The sequence below is a fragment of the Mixophyes fleayi genome, chromosome 10 (genome assembly GCF_038048845.1).
Source record: "Mixophyes fleayi isolate aMixFle1 chromosome 10, aMixFle1.hap1, whole genome shotgun sequence".
NCBI classification, from domain to species: domain Eukaryota; kingdom Metazoa; phylum Chordata; class Amphibia; order Anura; family Limnodynastidae; genus Mixophyes; species Mixophyes fleayi.
The window spans coordinates 104280670-104302904 of NC_134411.1; the positions used below are offsets into that span (position 1 = coordinate 104280670).

Below are 22235 nucleotides of genomic sequence, written 5' to 3' on the forward strand. Positions count from 1 at the left end.
GTGTCCTAGTACCACAGTATAACGCAGTGTCCTAGTACCTCAGTTATAACGCGGTGTCCCTAGTACCTCAGTATAACTAGTACCTCAGTATAACGTGGTGTTCTAGTACCTCAGTATAACGCGGTGTCCCAGTACCTCAGTATAACGCAGTGTCCCTAGTACCTCAGTATAACTAGTACCTCAGTATAACGCAGTGTCCCTAGTACCTCAGTATAACTAGTACCTCAGTATAACGCGGTGTCCTAGTACCTCAGTATAACTAGTACCTCAGTATAACGCAATGTCCTAGTACCACAGTATAACTAGTACCTCAGTATAACGCGGTGTCCTAGTACCACAGTATAACGCAGTGTCCTAGTACCACAGGTATAACGCAGTGTCCTAGTACCTCAGTATAACGCGGTGTCCTAGTACCTCAGTATAACTAGTACCTCAGTATAACGTGGTGTCCTAGTACCTCAGTATAACGCGGTTGTCCCAGTACCTCAGTATAACGCAGTGTCCCTAGTACCTCAGTATAACTAGTACCTCAGTATAACGCAGTGTCCCTAGTACCTCAGTATAACTAGTACCTCAGTATAACGCGGTGTCCTAGTACCTCAGTATAACTAGTACCTCAGTATAACGCAGGGTCTTTGTACCTCAGTATAACTAGTACCTCAGTATAACTAGTACCTTAGTATAACGCGGTGTCCTAGTACCTCAGTATAACTAGTACCTCAGTATAACTAGTACCTCAGTATAACGCGGTGTCCTAGTACCTCAGTATAACTAGTACCTCAGTATAACTAGTACCTTAGTATAACTAGTACCTCAGTATAACTAGTACCTCAGTATAACGCAGTGTCCCTAGTACCTCAGTATAACTAGTACCTCAGTATAACGCGGGTGTCCTAGTACCACAGTATAACGCAGTGTCCTAGTACCTCAGTATAACGCGGTGTCCTAGTACCTCAGTATAACTAGTACCTCAGTATAACGTGGTGTTCTAGTACCTCAGTATAACGCGGTGTCCCAGTACCTCAGTATAACGCAGTGTCCCTAGTACCTCAGTATAACTAGTACCTCAGTATAACGCAGTGTCCCTAGTACCTCAGTATAACTAGTACCTCAGTATAACGCGGTGTCCTAGTACCTCAGTATAACTAGTACCTCAGTATAACGCAATGTCCTAGTACCACAGTATAACTAGTACCTCAGTATAACGCGGTGTCCTAGTACCACAGTATAACGCAGTGTCCTAGTACCACAGTATAACGCAGTGTCCTAGTACCTCAGTATAACGCGGTGTCCTAGTACCTCAGTATAACTAGTACCTCAGTATAACGTGGTGTCCTAGTACCTCAGTATAACGCGGTGTCCCAGTACCTCAGTATAACGCAGTGTCCCTAGTACCTCAGTATAACTAGTACCTCAGTATAACGCAGTGTCCCTAGTACCTCAGTATAACTAGTACCTCAGTATAACGCGGTGTCCTAGTACCTCAGTATAACTAGTACCTCAGTATAACGCAGGGTCTTTGTACCTCAGTATAACTAGTACCTCAGTATAACTAGTACCTTAGTATAACGCGGTGTCCTAGTACCTCAGTATAACTAGTACCTCAGTATAACTAGTACCTCAGTATAACGCGGTGTCCTAGTACCTCAGTATAACTAGTACCTCAGTATAACTAGTACCTTAGTATAACTAGTACCTCAGTATAACTAGTACCTCAGTATAACGCGGTGTCCTAGTACCTCAGTATAACTAGTACCTCAGTATAACTAGTACCTTAGTATAACGCGGTGTCCTCATTCCTCAGTATAACTAGTACCTCAGTATAACGCGGTGTCCTCATTCCTCAGTATAACTAGTACCTCAGTATAACTAGTACCTCAGTATAACTAGTACCTCAGTATAACGCAGTGTCCCTAGTACCTCAGTATAACTAGTACCTCAGTATAACTAGTACCTCAGTATAACGCAGTGTCCTAGTACCTCAGTATAACTTGTACCTCAGTATAACTAGTACCTCATTATAACGCGGTGTCCTAGTACCTCATTATAACGCGGTGTCCCTTGTACCTCAGTATAACTAGTACCTCAGTATAACGCGGTGTCCTAGTACCTCAGTATAACGCAGTGTCCCTAGTACCTCAGTATAACGCAGTGTCCCTAGTACCTCAGTATAACTAGTACCTCAGTATAACGCGGTGTCCTAGTACCACAGTATAACGCAGTGTCCTAGTACCTCAGTATAACGCGGTGTCCTAGTACCTCAGTATAACTAGTACCTCAGTATAACGTGGTGTTCTAGTACCTCAGTATAACGCGGTGTCCCAGTACCTCAGTATAACGCAGTGTCCCTAGTACCTCAGTATAACTAGTACCTCAGTATAACGCAGTGTCCCTAGTACCTCAGTATAACTAGTACCTCAGTATAACGCGGTGTCCTAGTACCTCAGTATAACTAGTACCTCAGTATAACGCAATGTCCTAGTACCACAGTATAACTAGTACCTCAGTATAACGCGGTGTCCTAGTACCACAGTATAACGCAGTGTCCTAGTACCACAGTATAACGCAGTGTCCTAGTACCTCAGTATAACGCGGTGTCCTAGTACCTCAGTATAACTAGTACCTCAGTATAACGTGGTGTCCTAGTACCTCAGTATAACGCGGTGTCCCAGTACCTCAGTATAACGCAGTGTCCCTAGTACCTCAGTATAACTAGTACCTCAGTATAACGCAGTGTCCCTAGTACCTCAGTATAACTAGTACCTCAGTATAACGCGGTGTCCTAGTACCTCAGTATAACTAGTACCTCAGTATAACGCAGGGTCTTTGTACCTCAGTATAACTAGTACCTCAGTATAACTAGTACCTTAGTATAACGCGGTGTCCTAGTACCTCAGTATAACTAGTACCTCAGTATAACTAGTACCTCAGTATAACTAGTACCTCAGTATAACGCGGTGTCCTAGTACCTCAGTATAACTAGTACCTCAGTATAACTAGTACCTTAGTATAACGCGGTGTCCTCATTCCTCAGTATAACTAGTACCTCAGTATAACGCGGTGTCCTCATTCCTCAGTATAACTAGTACCTCAGTATAACTAGTACCTCAGTATAACTAGTACCTCAGTATAACGCAGTGTCCCTAGTACCTCAGTATAACTAGTACCTCAGTATAACTAGTACCTCAGTATAACGCAGTGTCCTAGTACCTCAGTATAACTTGTACCTCAGTATAACTAGTACCTCATTATAACGCGGTGTCCTAGTACCTCAGTATAACTAGTACCTCAGTATAATGCGGTGTCCTAGTACCTCAGTATAACTTGTACCTCAGTATAACTAGTGCCTCAGTATAACGCGGTGTCCTCGTTCCTCAGTATAACTAGTACCTCAGTATAACTAGTACCTCATTATAACGCGGTGTCCCTTGTACCTCAGTATAACTAGTACCTCAGTATAACGCGGTGTCCTAGTACCTCAGTATAACGCAGTGTCCCTAGTACCTCAGTATAACGCAGTGTCCCTAGTACCTCAGTATAACTAGTACCTCAGTATAACGCGGTGTCCTAGTACCACAGTATAACGCAGTGTCCTAGTACCTCAGTATAACGCGGTGTCCTAGTACCTCAGTATAACTAGTACCTCAGTATAACGTGGTGTCCTAGTACCTCAGTATAACGCGGTGTCCCAGTACCTCAGTATAACGCAGTGTCCCTAGTACCTCAGTATAACTAGTACCTCAGTATAACGCAGTGTCCCTAGTACCTCAGTATAACTAGTACCTCAGTATAACGCGGTGTCCTAGTACCTCAGTATAACTAGTACCTCAGTATAACGCAGGGTCTTTGTACCTCAGTATAACTAGTACCTCAGTATAACTAGTACCTTAGTATAACGCGGTGTCCTAGTACCTTAGTATAACTAGTACCTCAGTATAACTAGTACCTTAGTATAACGCGGTGTCCTCATTCCTCAGTATAACTAGTACCTCAGTATAACTAGTACCTCAGTATAACTAGTACCTCAGTATAACGCAGTGTCCCTAGTACCTCAGTATAACTAGTACCTCAGTATAACTAGTACCTCAGTATAACGCAGTGTCCTAGTACCTCAGTATAACTTGTACCTCAGTATAACTAGTACCTCAGTATAACGCAGTGTCCTAGTACCTCAGTATAACTAGTACCTCAGTATAACTAGTACCTCAGTATAACGCAGTGTCCTAGTACCTCAGTATAACTAGTACCTCAGTATAACTAGTACCTCAGTATAACGCGGTGTCCTAGTACCTCAGTATAACTAGTACCTCAGTATAACTAGTACCTCAGTATAACGCGGTGTCCTAGTACCTCAGTATAACTAGTACCTCAGTATAACGCAGTGTCCTAGTACCTCAGTATAACTAGTACCTCAGTATAACTAGTACCTCAGTATAACGCAGTGTCCTAGTACCTCAGTATAACTAGTACCTCAGTATAACTAGTACCTCAGTATAACTAGTACCTCAGTATAACTGGTACCTCAGTATAACGCAGTGTCCCTAGTACCTCAGTATAACTAGTACCTCAGTATAACGCAGTGTCCTAGTACCTCAGTATAACTAGTACCTCAGTATAACTAGTACCTCAGTATAACTAGTACCTCAGTATAACTGGTACCTCAGTATAACGCAGTGTCCCTAGTACCTCAGTATAACTAGTACCTCAGTATAACGCGGTGTCCTAGTACCTCAGTATAACTAGTACCTCAGTATAACGCGGTGTCCTAGTACCTCAGTATAACTAGTACCTCAGTATAACGCGGTGTCCTAGTACCTCAGTATAACTAGTACCTCAGTATAACTAGTACCTCAGTATAACTAGTACCTCAGTATAACTGGTACCTCAGTATAACGCGGTGTCCCTAGTACCTCAGTATAACTAGTACCTCAGTATAACTAGTACCTCAGTATAACTAGTACCTCAGTATAACTAGTGCCTCAGTATAACTAGTACCTCAGTATAACTAGTACCTCAGTATAACGCGGTGTCCTAGTACCTCAGTATAACTAGTACCTCAGTATAACGCAGTGTCCTAGTACCTCAGTATAACTAGTACCTCAGTATAACTAGTACCTCAGTATAACGCGGTGTCCTAGTACCTCAGTATAACTAGTACCTCAGTATAACTAGTACCTCAGTATAACGCGGTGTCCTAGTACCTAAGTATAACTAGTACCTCAGTATAACGCAGTGTCCCTAGTACCTCAGTATAACTAGTACCTCAGTATAACTAGTACCTCAGTATAACGCAGTGTCCTAGTACCTCAGTATAACTTGTACCTCAGTATAACTAGTACCTCAGTATAACGCAGTGTCCTAGTACCTCAGTATAACTAGTACCTCAGTATAACTAGTACCTCAGTATAACGCAGTGTCCTAGTACCTCAGTATAACTAGTACCTCAGTATAACTAGTACCTCAGTATAACGCGGTGTCCTAGTACCTCAGTATAACTAGTACCTCAGTATAACTAGTACCTCAGTATAACGCGGTGTCCTAGTACCTCAGTATAACTAGTACCTCAGTATAACGCAGTGTCCTAGTACCTCAGTATAACTAGTACCTCAGTATAACTAGTACCTCAGTATAACTAGTACCTCAGTATAACGCGGTGTCCTAGTACCTCAGTATAACTAGTACCTCAGTATAACTAGTACCTCAGTATAACGCGGTGTCCTAGTACCTAAGTATAACTAGTACCTCAGTATAACGCAGTGTCCCTAGTACCTCAGTATAACTAGTACCTCAGTATAACTAGTACCTCAGTATAACGCAGTGTCCTAGTACCTCAGTATAACTTGTACCTCAGTATAACTAGTACCTCAGTATAACGCAGTGTCCTAGTACCTCAGTATAACTAGTACCTCAGTATAACTAGTACCTCAGTATAACGCAGTGTCCTAGTACCTCAGTATAACTAGTACCTCAGTATAACTAGTACCTCAGTATAACGCGGTGTCCTAGTACCTCAGTATAACTAGTACCTCAGTATAACTAGTACCTCAGTATAACGCGGTGTCCTAGTACCTCAGTATAACTAGTACCTCAGTATAACGCAGTGTCCTAGTACCTCAGTATAACTAGTACCTCAGTATAACTAGTACCTCAGTATAACGCAGTGTCCTAGTACCTCAGTATAACTAGTACCTCAGTATAACTAGTACCTCAGTATAACTAGTACCTCAGTATAACTGGTACCTCAGTATAACGCAGTGTCCCTAGTACCTCAGTATAACTAGTACCTCAGTATAACGCAGTGTCCTAGTACCTCAGTATAACTAGTACCTCAGTATAACTAGTACCTCAGTATAACTAGTACCTCAGTATAACTGGTACCTCAGTATAACGCAGTGTCCCTAGTACCTCAGTATAACTAGTACCTCAGTATAACGCGGTGTCCTAGTACCTCAGTATAACTAGTACCTCAGTATAACGCGGTGTCCTAGTACCTCAGTATAACTAGTACCTCAGTATAACTAGTACCTCAGTATAACTAGTACCTCAGTATAACTAGTGCCTCAGTATAACTAGTACCTCAGTATAACTAGTACCTCAGTATAACTAGTACCTCAGTATAACTAGTACCTCAGTATAACGCGGTGTCCTAGTACCTCAGTATAACTAGTACCTCAGTATAACGCAGTGTCCTAGTACCTCAGTATAACTAGTACCTCAGTATAACGCGGTGTCCTAGTACCTCAGTATAACTAGTACCTCAGTATAACTAGTACCTCAGTATAACGCGGTGTCGGGATATATGAAGCTCCGGATCCCGGTTTCTGTCTCTCAGGTAGTTAGTTATTCTGGTTACCATAACAACGAGGCGGAACTCCTACCAGGCTGGGCTGTGATTGGCTGCTGGCGCTTCCTCTGTCTCCATAGCAACCGGGGACTCCGCTTCACTCGGCTCTGTTCTCTGTGTCACCGCCATTACTGTCCCCTCACATCCTGTGTCACTGCCAATACTGTCCCCACACAACATGTCTCATACATTTCTGTCCCCCAATATATTGTGTCACTAACATTACTGTCCCCCCAGTTTATTGTGTCACAGACATTACTGTCCCCAGTATATTGTGTCACAGACATTACTGTCCCCCCAGTATATTGTGTCACTAACATTACTGTCCCCAATATATTGTGTCACAGACATTACTGTCCCCAATATATTGTGTCACAGACATTACTGTCCCCCCAGTATATTGTGTCACAGACATTACTGTCCCCCCAGTATATTGTGTCACTAACATTACTGTCCCCAATATATTGTGTCACTAACATTACTCCCCCCCAATATATTGTGTCACTAACATTACTGTCCCCCCAGTATATTGTGTCACAGACATTACTGTCCCCCCAGTATATTGTGTCACTAACATTACTGTCCCCCAATATATTGTGTCACAGACATTACTGTCCCCCCAGTATATTGTGTCACAGTCATTACTGTCCCCCCAGTATATTGTGTCACATACATTACTGTCCCCCAATATATTGTGTCACAGACATTACTGTCCCCCCAGTATATTGTGTCACAGACATTCCTGCTGGCTGCCGATCAGAAGCAATGTGGAGACACCCGAGGATGACAGGTCAGCACAATCTTCAGATTTTATTAATTTCCCCCTATCGCCGGCGATAACCCTGGTGGTGGTAAAATATACAGACTTTTGTCACCAAAGTCCCCCCCATGCAAGTTGCACAAGTATTAAGCGGGTACTTATAACGCTACAGTAACTATTGTGTTAACAGATAACATCTTAAAACCATGTAAACATTTAAAAAAATGCTTTATTCATTGAATTTCTAAAGATTTTTTAATATTCTTTTTATTGTTTATAAATATATTTTATCTACTTTAAAAAAAATTGTCCAGTTTAGAGACTGGCCTACAAATCAATAAGTTAACCCTTAACATTCCGCTCAGGCACAGCGCCAGGGCCGTATCGTTTAGCTGTCTCCACGGTTTCGGTAGAGTTCAGCAATAAGAGATTTTTATAACCGCAATAAGCAGAGATGAAAAATCAGCTTTATTGACAACTGTTGTGGCGAAAAAACCCATCTCGCCAGATTTGGGCTTTAGGTTATACTAATATAAATATATATATATATTTGAAAGCTTTGAAAAACAATAAAACATGTTTTTAATTATTTTCCTCTGTCATCACCATCTTGTGTTGGTGGTAACAAAACAGGTATAGCAGCCGTATAAGTACCGCTGCTATACGTTTATCTTCCCGATACAATTATACTGTGTTATCACTGGCGGTAAAACTTTCACGTATAGAAGTGAAACACTAACGACCAATTATAAATGTGCCTAAAAGTGTCATATCAACAAAACCAAGTAAAGTATTTACAGTATTTTAAAGGTGAAAGTTGCATTCACAATATAAAATTAAATTAACACAAACACCCCACACCCGTCTATTACTCTCTTATCCAAAGAGACTCCTCCAAATGGAAAAGACAAGTAAGAAATGCAAATAGATGGCGGATACTTGATATAATAGAGCCATGGCGCTAATTAATGCAGTGCTCTCATGTCAAGCGGTCAATATGCAAACAGCCAATCAGAAGTGGTCAGATTGTGCTGCTTGTGTTATTATCACCATCGTTCATTGTTGCATGGGCCATCCCAGAGGTGTAGCATGGAGTCATGGCTGCAGCACCCACCTCCCCTGCCAGTACTGAAGGGTACCTAGGAGGAGGGGGTGATGGGGGAGTTCACCAGCAATTTTAAGTAAAAACAGCAGAGAAAAGGCCAACTGGGGCAATGCCTTTGTTAGGACAATTAAACAGTGTATTATGTGGTTCTAAGTGTACCAATGTAGCTTACAACTCTCCAGCTATTTCCAGCTATCTCTCAGGCAGGACATTCTGTGCCTTGTAGTTCTACAACATTGAGAGCGAGAAGCATGGATAAAAGTAGAGTGTTACTGACTGAAGGCCCACTTATCTTGCAGTTGTATTCTTTCTATCTGCTTCTTCTCTGTAGCTTCTCTGGAGCAGTGCAGGGGAGTGGAGTCCATCCACATACAGCACCCCCCCCCCCCCCCCCCAATTATACTCTAGAGTCTAGACCATTTTCATATCCTTTCCACAGATACCCCCATTTCCCCATATCTCTTCTGGTAACAGCATAAGATCCAATCTATCTAACTTAACACCCCTGCTATAACAGCAGAGCCATCACAAGCAATAAGAGCTATTGTTAGAAACACAGGAGGGATAGCAGGCAAATGAGATATAAGAAGCAAAACAGGCATAAAACCGAAACAGGCTTAAAAGCAAAACAGCCATAAAAGCAAAACAGCCATAAAAGCATAAGAGCTATAAACACTACAAGACACAATCACTCCAGACCACAGTAGGTGTGGCAGCCGGGATGTCACAGACTGCTTTGTCAGATACTGAAGGATTTGCCTAGCTACTTCCTAATTCCATGGAAGAGATGGGAGGTATGACATCATACACTATGGTTTATAGCAGGCCTGTCCAACCTGCGGCCCTCCAGATGTTGTGAAACTACAAGTCCCAGCATGCGCTTCCAGCTATCAACTGGTTGTCTACCAGCAATGCATGCTTGTAGTTTCACAACACCTGGAGGGCCGCAGGTTGGACAGGCCTGGTTTATAGCATACAATATGTAAGGCTATTATAAATATGGCAGCAGACATTTCTTATGCTTAATAAAAGTTCTGTTGAACAAAACATAAAAAAATCAGCAAATTTTTATAAAACCTTTTCTTACTAGGTCCTTGTGGCCACAATTGTCTACGGGTGATCAGAGCAGTGGCGGGGGCTAAGAAAGAGGTCGCTCTAGCTCACCCGTACCCCATGCACCCCTATGGCCAAGGCTTTGTTGTCTGGTGGCTTTGTGCCACATTTCTTTTACCAATGTCACTTTTATTTTGCTGGTGGCCCTGATGGCCCGGGCCAAATCCCTGTGGATTATGTGTGGTTGCTGCCAATGGGATGGGATTATATAAATAAATAGTGATGATGATGAGGAATGGGATATTTATTGGTGCTGCAGCTCAATGTTATGCTGCTGCAAATCAATTTGCTGGGTAAGATCTTTGGCTGCAGCTCATCATAGAGATGTTGAAGCGGAGAGGGAGGCGGAGGAGAAGGACTGGGCACTGCTCCTCCTGGGTGGCTGTTTCTGGCCTATCGTGAGTGGGTTCTTCTTCAGCATCTATAGAAATGATGGACAATGATGTAAGAACTTTTGCACTTAATTGTTTGTGAATAATTTGAGTCTCATATAATTATTATTATTATTATTTTAAGCCTCCACCACAGATCTTCTGTCACCCCGGAATGATATTTGCTAATGCCCAGTTATCTTTACAATCTATCACATAAAACCATTGGGACTTGCCAGTATGTTAGGAAATAATGTCATAATAATATGATTAAAAAAAATAGCATCAAGCATGAATTTAATAAATAATTATAAATTAGGGGGTAACATTCTTCATTAGTTCATACATACAAGAGCACACACAATGCCATCATTTGGGGTAAATATTTATTACAAATTAATGTCATAATGTTAAGCACACAGACAGGATGAATTTAACAAAAATACGAAGTAAATTTATAAAAGCTGAGCTGAGGTACACTTTCTACATGACATTTCTGTATTAATAATATCTAATATCTAATATAATATATAACAAGGTGACTACATGCTCATAGGCACAGTGGTTAGTATTGCTGCCTCACAGTGCTGTGGACACGGGTTCTAACCATGGCCCATGTGTATGTTCTCCCCATGATTGCATGGGCTTCCTCTGGTTTCCTCACACAGTGCAAAAACAGACCCTAGAGCAGTGACAGGCTGCGTGTGGCCCTGTGAGCGGTCTCCGTTGGCCCCCCGCTTCTCCCTGCTTTCTTGACAGATGTTCGTTCCATCACAATGCTGCTGATATGGTTTCTCTTTCATTTAATGTACTGTTTTACCTTATTATTGAGATTAGGGATAACGTGCGGGCCATTGAGGGGTAGAGGAGCGACCCTCGGGCCCCTGAGGTGTACCAGGTTACCTATCAGTTGGGGCATAATGGGCCAATCTGCATCATCAGGACCGACGCTAAGCGATGGCATTTTGTAGTAGGGGGTGGGGCTGTGGTAGCACAATGACATCACAACGCTCCTCTTGCATTTGTCACCTGACCTGAGATCCCGGAGCGGAAGTTATAAAAGTCGGAATTTATAAGAAAAATAAGTATGGAATTTAGATTGCAAGCTCCAAAAGGGCAGGGCTGATGTCAACGATATTTTCTGCACAGCGCTGTGTAATATGGTTGGCGCTCTATAAATTAACTTAAATAACTTAATTAATAACTTACAGTAGAGACATCATCACTGTTTATGTATATGATTCCGTAACGCCTGATATAAGATGTACATGTAATAATAGGTACAAATATGCAGAATTATAATTGCATGGATGTAATTAGCAGAAGCAATCATAGGGCACACAGCAGCGATTCAGCATAAGACATGATAGGGTCATGAGACATAGGGTAGAGGACAATGCCCATAAGAGCTTACAATCTAGAGGGAGGGGGTAGTGAGAGACAAAAGGAGAAATAAAAAAAGTGTACGTTACGCAAATGGATTTTTAGTTTTATTGGTTAGTCTCATTTGTATTTCCTGCTTTGTTTTTCATACATATGAGTTATTTATACATATTTATGTTACTTGTGGCTGTTAATGTGATGTTATTGTGTTACACACTGCTTTCATATCTGAGGAGTTTGTATACTGCCTATAACATGCAAATCCTGATGCTTGCATTGTACACGTTGGCTGTACTGCAATAAACAACGACTATGGGAGAACTTGCTGCTTTGTCTGGCTGACTGTCAGCTCCTTGGTTCTGTTCTGTAACTTGGGAGCAATTATTAGATTGGGTGCACTCTCAGCCAATTGGGAGAGACCAACTATCTCCCAATGTTTTATTTTGAAATGTTTGGATGTCTGTGTCCAGCACAAGAGGTTATGATGGCATATGGACGGATGCCTTTATAATTAGGAACAGTTCCACGATAATGTAATTGAGGTGATTGATCCATTTATGGAGTCAGGAAGTTTGTCCCATGTGAGGAGGAGATAAAAGATGGTGTTCAGGAACTTTCATTTGGGTGAACCTCACCAACAGACGTCTGAAATGTGGTCACATTAAGACCTCAACGCTGTCCTGCCTCAAGCGAGCTCAGCGAATGACGAGACAGAGGTCCAATCCGCTCTCTCCACAAGAGGTGTCAGAGAACTTCAATGTCAAACTTCTCCAGGAAAGAACAGGCGTCGGAGGGGGGGGGTACTTAGTACCTCACAAATGTTGTTAACATGACAACTGACTTTTAGGAAGGAGAGGGGAATGTGTCTACTGGATAAGCTCAGCTAGAATATAGAGAAGTGTCTTCATTCCACCCCAGGAATTATGTTTTTTTAACTCAGAGTGAGACGTCTGGATGTTCCTACGAGACCTCAGTCCCATTCTGCCAGTAAAGGTCGGATCACGGCAGTAGTTGAGGTTTTCCTGGAGCACAGTTTTTCCTTGCCTAGGATTTGTGCACCGTGAAACTGTAATTCACTTATATAAGAAGAAAGAAACATAATTGATGTAAGAGGAAGAGTTTTGATATCTGGGGCATCCCATTAATAAATAACCCAGACTGTATGTGAGAGTCTCTTTCCAGAAGGATGAGCAGTCCCTCGGAATTCATAGTGTGAACATCCAAGCACCCTCCCTCCGTCCGGCACATCCATTAGGAGACATTGCCGGGCTACGGAGCTCAGGAGATGGCCTCATTAACCCAGTCAAGCATTCCCAATACTAATGGCCGTATAACTGTCATTAACCCAGAGATGTTAAGGTCCAGCCCATGAACCAAATGTACATGGCATTTAATGATCCTGAAAGCTTTGGTGTATAGTACTGAGGATGGCAGCCTGAATCTGAACAGAATAGATGATATAATCAGTATATAGACTCTTCTTTATATCTCCTTCTCTTGTTCTGTGACAGTGAGCAATGGTTAAATGAGCTTTCCCTCCCCACATGACACCAGCCATAAATAGATCTTTCTAAAGGGTTTGAATTCATCTTAGAGGAATGATGGAGAGGTCAGGAGGCATCAGTGAGCAAAGCAGTAATGAGGGAAGGACTGAATCACTTGTCTCTCAATCTTTACACCATGGTGCGCTCCGTTTTGTAGTTCTAGTTCAGAGTATTTGCTACCCTCAGTCTCCAGCAGATTCTTCTCAATTCTCTCACAATGCTGCATTAACTCCTTCTGCAGATATCACCCAGTTTCTCTTTGTATACAGATTTACCTTCTTGGCTATCCACTAGAATATTCACCTTGGTTTAACTTACACAGTGTTAGGATAAGACTGTAGCAGGACCCACTAACTAAGGACCAAATCATTGAGGAATAAACGATCTAAGGTTTAGCCTGGGGTGGGACATATCACGTGAAAGAACCAAACTGTGATGGGACGCACTATATAAGAACCAGACGGTGGTGGGACATTCTATGTAAGGACCAGGTGGTGGTGGGACATTCTATGTAAGGACCAGTGGTGGTGGGACACACTATGTAAGGACCAGGCGGTGGTGGGACACACTATGTAAGGACCAGGCGGTGGTGGGACATTCTATGTATGGACCAGATGGTGGTGGGACATTCTATGTAAGGACCAGACGGTGGTGGGACACTCTATGTAAGGACCAGGCGGTGGTGGGACACACTATGTAAGGACCAGACGGTAGTGGGACACACTATGTAAGGACCAGGTGGTGGTAGGACACTATGTAAGGACCAGGCAGTGGTGGGACACTATGTAAGGACTAGGCGGTGGTGGGACACACTATTTAAGGACCAGACGGTGGTAGGACACATTATGTAAGGACCAGACGGTGGTAGGACATTCTATGTAAGGACCAGGCGGTGGTGGGACACTCTATGTAAGGACCAGATGGTGGTTGGACACTCTGTGTAAGGACCAGGTGGTGGTGGGACACTCTATGTAAGGACCAGACGGTGGTGGAACAATCTATGTAAGGACCAGACGGTGGTGGGACAATCTATGTAAGGACCAGACAGTGGTGGAACACTCTATGTAAGGACCAGGTGGTGGTGGGACACTCTAAGTAAGGACCAGGCGGTGGGTAGGACACACTATGTAAGGACCAGGCGGTGGTGGGACACACTATTTAAGGACCAGGCAGTGGTGGGACACACTATGTAAGGACCAGGCGGTGGTGGGACACACTATTTAAGGACCAGGTGGTGGGTGGGACACTCTATGTAAGGACCAGACGGTGGTGGGACACTCTATGTAAGGACCAGGCGGTGGTGGGACACACTATGTAAGGACCAGACGGTAGTGGGACACATTATGTAAGGACCAGGTGGTGGTAGGACACTATGTAAGGACCAGGCGGTGGTGGGACACACTATTTAAGGACCAGGCGTTGGAGGGACACACTATGTAAGGACCAGGCGGTGGTAGGACACTCTATGTAAGGAGCAGGCGGTGGTGGGACACTCTATGTAAGGACCAGGCGGTGATGGGACACACTATGTAAGGACCAGGCGGTGGTAGGACACACTATGTAAGGAGCAGGCGGTGGTAGGACACATTATGTAAGGACCAGGCGATGGTGGGACACAGTATGTAAGGACCAGGCGGTGGTGGAGACTGTAGGTAAGGACCATTCTGAGCTGGGATGTACTCTGGCTGGGGTAGTGAGTACGTTGAGTTATTGTGAAGTAGACTGTTCATAACATAGGAAGAGTGGGAGCTGTTAACTGGTGATGCTCCGTGGTGAACAAGGCAGGTGGCTTATCTATCATTTCTATGAGTATGTCCTTGTAGGAGATGAGGAGTTAATGCAGACTGAGGCTGCTTCTCTGTAACCTGCTCATTATTTTGTTGGTTCAGAGCTTTTCTTCTGCACACAAAAGACTCCACTACAAAGGATGAGACTTTTTTTATCCATCACTTCTACTTTGTGATGAGGGATGAAATGTGGAAGGGACAGCAGGTACGGTCACATGATACATGTGTGGAAAGGCTCCGATACACGGGGAGATGACACGGATCACAGAACAAGGCAGAAGCAGCTAAATATAGATATATCGCTCTCCGCAGCGAGTCCTCATCAGTATCTCCATAGATTAGGAAGAGCCAGAGATTTGCTCGACCGCTGGACATGGGCTCAGACATTTATATGTGCCCAGGAGTAAGAACAGGAGTTTCATATATTCTCTGTACTTGTATATTGTATAACATCTCTCAGAGCTCTACTGACCAATGTGCTCCAGGTCTGGTACCTTACAGGTTTCGATTCCGACCAGCACCCTATCTGTGTGGGGTTTGTATGTTCTTCCCGTGTTTGTGTGGGTTTCCTCTCACACTCCAAAAACATACTAGTAGGTTAATTAACGGATGACGTAAATGGACCCTCTCATCAGTTCCTGCACAATGACAAACCAGTGCAGGATCATTATATAAGGATTATTCTGGGATGGGACAGGGACTGATCACATATTCTCTGTACAGCGCTGTGTAATATGTTGGAGCTATAAACAATAATTCTCGAATAGAAACTGCACTGTCCCTCGGTGAGCTTTATGTACAGTACACGGCAGACATGTAATCTCAGTACAGTACGCAGAAGACATGTCAGCTCTATGTACAGTACACAGCAGACACGTGATGTGTATATTGGGCTATATAGGGGGGAGGGTTACTTAATAAATGTAAATACTAATTATTTAATGTCAGGGCTGCTTGGGAGGGAAATAGGTGTATTTAGTAAATGTGAATACTATTCATTTAATGACAGAGCATGTTGGCGGTATAAGAATTCTGAATACTATATATTTAATGCTGGATCTGATTGGTGAAAAAGATCTATTTATTAAATGTGAATGCTAGTAATTCTATGTCTGTGCTAGGTGCAGTGAAGGAAGCCTAGTTATTGATTTGAAACCAGGGCTGCTTGGTGGGGGGAGGCCTAGAGGGTTCACTCGCTGCTCTGCTTTTTCAAACAGGGGCCAAATATTACACAATCCAGACAAGTAGCAGCTGAGCTTAAGACGCCAGCAGCTGCAGGTAGTGAAAGCAGCAAGAACAGGTAGGAGAGAGCAGGACAGTCTGCACCTGTCCAGATTCTGATGGACCAGTCCCACTTCTGGGTAACTGTCCCGCTCAGTCATGACTTTGTCCCGATTGCAAGAATATTTGGGAGGTATGTCCTGCTGCACACTGCTCTGCTCATGCAGGGGAGCTGCATGCACCTAACCGTAGTGCATGTAGCATTGCCCATGTGTTGGAATGGGATGGTAGGGGGTTGGTTATGACCACCCCAGAGCTGTTACATGGTTACCCCTCTTTAGAAATCATGTGTTTATCCTTGGTACACGGCAGACACGTGAGCTTCATCCACAGTTCACAGAAGAAGCGACCTCTATCTACAGTACATGTCTGACCATCGCAGTCCCTACGTGAGCTCTATCCATAGTACACGGCCCTGACAGGGGGGACACACGGATAGAGCACACGTATGTAAAGCTCTCTCCCTCTCTGAAGCTCTAATTCCTGCTGTTCCGTAAATTAAGGTCAATGAATAGAAATCACTATTTAAACACTAAAAAGGATAAGACGGTGCCATAGGGAAGGGGCACTGGACTGGAAACACTAATGCATCCTCTCAGCACTGCACCCTAATCTGCTTAATAATTCAGCTTGTTGGAGAGACGGACGGACAGAGTTTCATGCCTGATAAGCACAACGTGGAATATCACGGACGAGGTCTGGATGATTCCAGCGGCTGAGGAGGAAGCAGACTGGTTACAGCTAAAGAAAAATATCTGAATTGTATCAAACAAATCAGACAGTGCAAAAAACAGATAGTATTATATTACATAAACTATACTCAGCACATGCGACAAGACTGTGACCAGGCAGTTGTGTTATTTAGTGTTTTGCTGTAATAAACTTATTATTGTTTTCTTAACATCGTGACAGCTCCCATTTAGCGTATTATTAGGTAATATTGCACAGGTGACGTCAGTCTATACTCTCCTTGCCTATAGGATGTCAGGACCCTCTTACCTCACACCCTTCCTGAGCACAGCCTACTTCACGTCACAGCCCTAACTTAGAATTCTAGCGCTCTGGGCGAGAAAGACAAATGCCGCCCCCCTAACCCTCAATTTTAACCAAATGAACCTAAAATATTCCTAAATTGCGCCCCCCTTCAGCGTTACGCCCTGGGCGGTCGCCCCTGACGCATAGCCCTAGTTACGGTCCTGCTTCTCATTGTACATTATCATCACTCACTGTCCCGTAATAACCAAGTTATCTGTGTGCAACCTGTTATATAACAGATGACTGGTCTTTGTATTATGTAATGTACTATGTTGCTATCTGTGTATTATATACTACTGTGCTGAATAACAGATCTCCAATGTTTTATTGCATCCAAAATTTGAACCCTCTGTTATTGGAGCAGCCACAGATCACAGGTGTCACAAGACACTAACACACGTGTTTAATGCAATAGTCAGACTGTCAGAGAAATGTTTTGTGCTGCAGGGAACAAATGTAGAAATCAGCACGTGAACATGACGTTTCTGTACATTTTAGTGCACACGTTATTCATTTCCAGAAGTCAACAGATTGAAAAACTGAAACAGTGAATTTAACGTGTGCAAAAGTCTGAGCACCCCTGTAGTTCATTAATTAACGTATATACCTCAAAATGAATGAATCTGTTAGGGCAGGTGAAGACAGATCCAGGAGTGAATACTCTGGGCCTCATGTTTGGACCTAAGCAAAAAAAAAGCATTAAAATTTGCTGTTGGAGACCGCGCTGCAGTGGGAGGAGTTATTTCTGCAGGACAGGTACGTACTGGGCGGTTTTTATGCTGCAACTTTGAGTTGAGCTAGAACACGCTACACTCTACATCTCTCTGCACATTTTACATTGAAACATGCAGAAAGACCTGAGAATATTCCTGGGCTCGAAGAGTTCTAGGAAATCCTACAGCAGTGAAACATGTCACACGGTGCACCCAGGGCCATCTTAGCAACATTATGGGCCCCCGGGCAAAGCAGTGCACCAGGGCCCCTACATACACACATATATATATATATATATATATATATATATATAGATAGATAGATATAGATGTATATAGATATAGATATATAGAGATAAAGATAGATAGATGTACTTGCTCAGTGACCCTTGAAGTTTTTTCTGCAGGTTTTTTCTTTTGCAGGATTATTTATTCTAATTAAGAGCCCTGCCTATGGGGCCCCCTTGCCCGTGGGGCCCCCGGGCACCTGTCCATCGTGCCCAATGGAAAAGATGGCCCTGGGTGCACCCTGTGCAGGTCATGTCATCTATTCACTTATCATCATCAGTTATTTATATAGCGCCACTAATTACGCAGCGTTGTACAGAGAACTCATTCACATCAGTCCCTGCCCCATTGGAGCTTACAGTCTAAATTCCCTAACACACAGATACACACAGACAGACAGAGACACAGACTAGGGTAAATCTTGATAGCAGCCAATTAACCTACCAGTATGTTTTTGGAGTGTGGGAGGAAACTGGAGCACCCGGAGGAAACCCACGCAAACACGGGGAGAATATACAAACTCCTCACAGATAAGGCCATGATCGGGAATTGAATTCATGACCCCAGCGCTGTGAGTCAGAAGTGCTAACCATTAGGCCACTGTGCTTAGCCAGCGAAACATCCAGGGACGCCAAACCATTGCACAATGCTGCAAATTACTGAACGCAAAATGTATCCAACACCAAATTATAAACATGGACATTTTCTGTGTGCAAACATCTGGCATATGCTTCAGTGGTGAATGATACCGCCACTTCTACTGCTACATTGTAACACTATCACATTCCAGTCACATATTATATATATACACACTGGTGGGAGTGGGGGGTACACAGGGGTATGTCATACCGTTACTTCTCCTACTACCTTCATTGTAACACCCTCACTCGCTGGCAGGGCATTTTGGGGGACCCGCTCGGTCTGTGCAGAGCGATGGGTAGCATTATATTAAGTAACGCAGCAGCTAAGCAAAGAAATGTGTTTAACTACATTATATAGTTTACTGCTTAGATCAATGAAATTCATTGTGTAACCCAGTCAAATTCGGATGGAAAATTCTCACTATATGAATTCCACTGCAGCTACATTACTTGAGGCATTAATGCTCTGTACACAGCTAGTACCCCTCCCCCAAACACCAGGATTAGACATCCAACCACAGCCTGTTCATGTCTGCCAAAACCCCACTTGTATTTCAGAGCCCCGCCATGACACGGGTACCATTTCTTGGGGCACACAGGCATCAACCCAAAATCTGTTCTAAACTTGTCCCACCAGGAATGTGTCACTAACAGTGGAACCTCCATACAGACCCCATCATGGAAAAGACAAACACATTTATTACAGAAAGGTCTGAGTTCCACTCTCGCTGCAGTAGATGTGGATCAGAGGGAGGGGGGGGCTGTCTGCTCTGATCACAGATTGCAGGGAAATTATATAATTGTGCTGGAGGAGTGAGAGGAAGTCGGCACAGCTGTAACGAGGAGCTCTGAAATAACCCACCCTCTGGTTATTAAATACAGCACATTACTAGGAAACATAAATGTATAAACCCCTCAGTCAGTAGCCCACCCTCTACTCCTTCACTCCAGGATCGGCAGATGCAGTCTGCACTCATCGATGATCCTCTCCCCCCGACCTCCTTCACTAGAGTCCTGCTCACACCTACTCCCCTCTGGTATCTCCCCCACTTCCTTCAATCACACTGTCCTCTTCCTTCTTCTGCCATATCTCCTTACTTCTTTTTACCTCCAAACTTCTCTAATGGGTGGTCTACAACTATCACCTCATCTACCTCCATAACCCCACTCCAATAATCATTTCACTGAACTCCACCAAAACTGCCCTCACTACGGTCACTAAAGATTCTCTTCACTAGATCGAATACCGCTTTCATACTGCCGCCCCGGCAATATCCCGGGTTTTTGAAGCCGGGTTTTTGCCGGGGCTCGGAGCGTCCCAGGTCAGAATCACCATTCATACTGCACCTCGGACCCGGGAATTTCCCGGGTTGACCCCATTCATACTGCACAAGTCTGTGCCCTGGCAATTTGTGGGAGTCATCACCAGAGCAGTTTTCATTGGCTAAAAGCTGGAATATGAAAACTCTCTCACTCACACACACACTCTCTCTCTCTCTCTCAAAAACCCGGGTTGCTCCATTCATAGTGCAGGCAACCCGGGTCCGACCCGGGAATTACCCCTCGATAAATCCCGGGTTGAAGACCCGGGATTTTTCGCTTGTACCATTCATACTGCACCAAGACCCGGGTCGTTTGAGCTCGCCCCGGGAAAATTGCGGGATTTTGGTGCAGTATGAATGGGGTATTAGGGACACTTCTCCCTTCTCGATATCTCTGCTGCCCTCGATACCGCTCATCACTCCCTCCAATCTATAGACCTCTGTGACACTGTCCTGTCCCCTCTTACCTCACCAACCGCTCCTCAGTCTTCACACCTGACTCTACCTACCCTCTTCCACCTGTTGGAGACACCCAAGGATCCGTTCTTGGCCCCCTGCTGTACTCCCTCTACACCTCCTCCCTTGGTGCCCTCATCCGCCCCGTTAGCCTCCAGTCCCACCTGTATGCTGACACCCAAATTTATGTTTTTCTAATTTGATCTGCCTTCCCATGTTATCTGTGTACTTTGTGTTTATTCAGTATGTCTGGTCTTTGTATTGTGTGGTTATGGATCATTGCCGTCTGTCTATGTCAAGTACGGCACCGCTGACCTTTTGTGGCGCCTTATAAATAAAATATAATAATAATAATAACCATGAGCTAATGTCTCTGAGCCTCCTGTGTTATACCCATCTCTTCATACCATGATGGAGATAGCAGCCGTAGTACATACATGTAACGTGACCCTTGTGTTCTTTATCTTGTTACATTCATTCACATTTCAACCAGAGGTTCACCCTTAACCCCAATTTTCTACCCTTATTAGGTTCTAGCCCAACTGAACAGGAAGGTTGGGGCACATCACCCACGGACGTGAGCTCCGGGGCTGCATCACCAGCGGGCGTGAGCTCCGGGGCTGCGTCACCCGCGGGCGCGAGCTCCGGGGCTGCGTCACCCGCGGGCGCGAGCTCCGGGGCTGCGTCACCCGCGGGCGCGAGCTCCGGGGCTGCGTCACCCGCGGACGCGAGCTCCGGGGCTGCGTCACCCGCGGACGCGAGCTCCGGGGCTGCGTCACCCCCGGACGCGAGCTCCGGGGCTGCGTCACCCACAGAAGTGAGCTCCGGGGCTGCGTCACCCACGAACGTAAACGCTGGTGCCCAATATATGTCAGTCCCTGGAGTCCTACAGCCTTTCATGATTTACTGCCACTTAGCAATGACCTGGGCAAAACGTTTATGACTTTATATAAATGTGTGATGTACGTGACATAATACAGTCTAGTGACTGTGACTATGGTGTATTGCGACAAACACATGGATTTATGTCAGTTTGCATCATTTTTGGTTATAATCACTGGTCTCTGTTCCTCCAGAAAAGAAACAAAATGTAAACGCTAAAATTGGCCACATGCTGCGTTCCAGACAGACATCAGGCAATTGGCCAAATATTTAAGCGTGTGGAGCACACAGATTACTATTGGGGATGTAGAGGAGACCATGAACCTTTATATGTGGTTTTATTATGGTCACAGTAACAGAGCTCAGTGATTTGACTGCTCCGTCCAAATGCAGAGTAGCCAACGTCTACCGAAAGTGGGCAGTGACATTGTGGGTAAAGCTTGTGCTTTTTATAGGAACTAAGTTAATTTACAACTGTTAAACAATAGTGAGAATATTAAAGGATTCAGATACAGAGCAGTTCCACATACACCCTGTAATCCTTATACACAAGATGAGGGCTGAGATTATTACGGATGTGACTCTTGTAGAAAGGTCATGATAGTTCTAGTTTCCCAGTTATTCATCACAATCAAAAGGTAGATAACGTGCACAATAAACATTTGAAGAAACTTCACTTCCACAATGAATAAATCAAGTTATACAATTAG

At 44.0% G+C, this 22235-nt stretch overlaps 1 protein-coding gene across 1 annotated transcript in view; it reads right to left on the reverse strand.

Annotated features, from left to right (window-relative positions):
• The window catches only part of HYDIN (HYDIN axonemal central pair apparatus protein), a 166770-nt gene extending 159715 nt beyond the window's left edge, over nucleotides 1–7055 (reverse strand). Inside the window, exon 1 of the mRNA XM_075189418.1 lies at nucleotides 6774–7055. The gene's annotated coding sequence lies outside the window, so the exon portion shown is untranslated. The remainder of the gene's footprint in view (nucleotides 1–6773) is intronic.
• Between the last annotated feature and the right edge of the window lie 15180 nt (nucleotides 7056–22235).